We start from the raw sequence: 1,269 nt of genomic DNA on the forward strand, positions 1-1,269 counted from the left end.
AAACCACTCGGACAGGTATATACAGTCTCTAGACAGAACAACCTCTCAGACAGGTATATACAGTCTCTAGACAGAACAACCTCTCAGACAGGTATATACAGTCTCTAGACAGAACAACCTCTCAGACAGGTATATACAGTCTCTAGACAGAACAACCTCTCAGACCGGTATATACAGTCTCTAGACAGAAAAACCACTCGGACAGGTATATACAGTCTCTAGACAGAACAACCTCTCAGACAGGTATATACAGTCTCTAGACAGAACAACCTCTCAGACAGGTATATACAGTCTCTAGACAGAACAACCTCTCAGACAGGTATATACAGTCTCTAGACAGAACAACCTCTCAGACAGGTATATACAGTCTCTAGACAGAACAACCTCTCAGACAGGTATATACAGTCTCTAGACAGAACAACCTCTCAGACAGGTATATACAGTCTCTAGACAGAACAACCTCTCAGACAGGTATATACAGTCTCTAGACAGAATAACCTCTCAGACAGGTATATACAGTCTCTAGACAGAACAACCTCTCAGACAGGTATATACAGTCTCTAGACAGAACAACCTCTCAGACAGGTATATACAGTCTCTAGACAGAACAACCTCTCAGACAGGTATATACAGTCTCTAGACAGAACAACCTCTCAGACAGGTATATACAGTCTCTAGACAGAACAACCTCTCAGACAGGTATATACAGTCTCTAGACAGAACAACCTCTCAGACAGGTATATACAGTCTCTAGACAGAACAACCTCTCAGACAGGTATATACAGTCTCTAGACAGAACAACCTCTCAGACAGGTATATACAGTCTCTAGACAGAACAACCTCTCAGACAGGTATATACAGTCTCTAGACAGAACAACCTCTCAGACCGGTATATACAGTCTCTAGACAGAACAACCTCTCAGACAGGTATATACAGTCTCTAGACAGAACAACCTCTCAGACAGGTATATACAGTCTCTAGACAGAACAACCTCTCAGACAGGTATATACAGTCTCTAGACAGAACAACCTCTCAGACAGGTATATACAGTCTCTAGACAGAACAACCTCTCAGACAGGTATATACAGTCTCTAGACAGAACAACCTCTCAGACAGGTATATACAGTCTCTAGACAGAACAACCTCTCAGACAGGTATATACAGTCTCTAGACAGAACAACCTCTCAGACAGGTATATACAGTCTCTAGACAGAACAACCTCTCAGACAGGTATATACAGTCTCTAGACAGAACAACCTCTCAGACAG

The sequence above is a fragment of the Oncorhynchus mykiss genome, chromosome 13, assembly GCF_057628025.1.
Source record: "Oncorhynchus mykiss isolate SJ-2025 chromosome 13, ASM5762802v1, whole genome shotgun sequence".
NCBI classification, from domain to species: domain Eukaryota; kingdom Metazoa; phylum Chordata; class Actinopteri; order Salmoniformes; family Salmonidae; genus Oncorhynchus; species Oncorhynchus mykiss.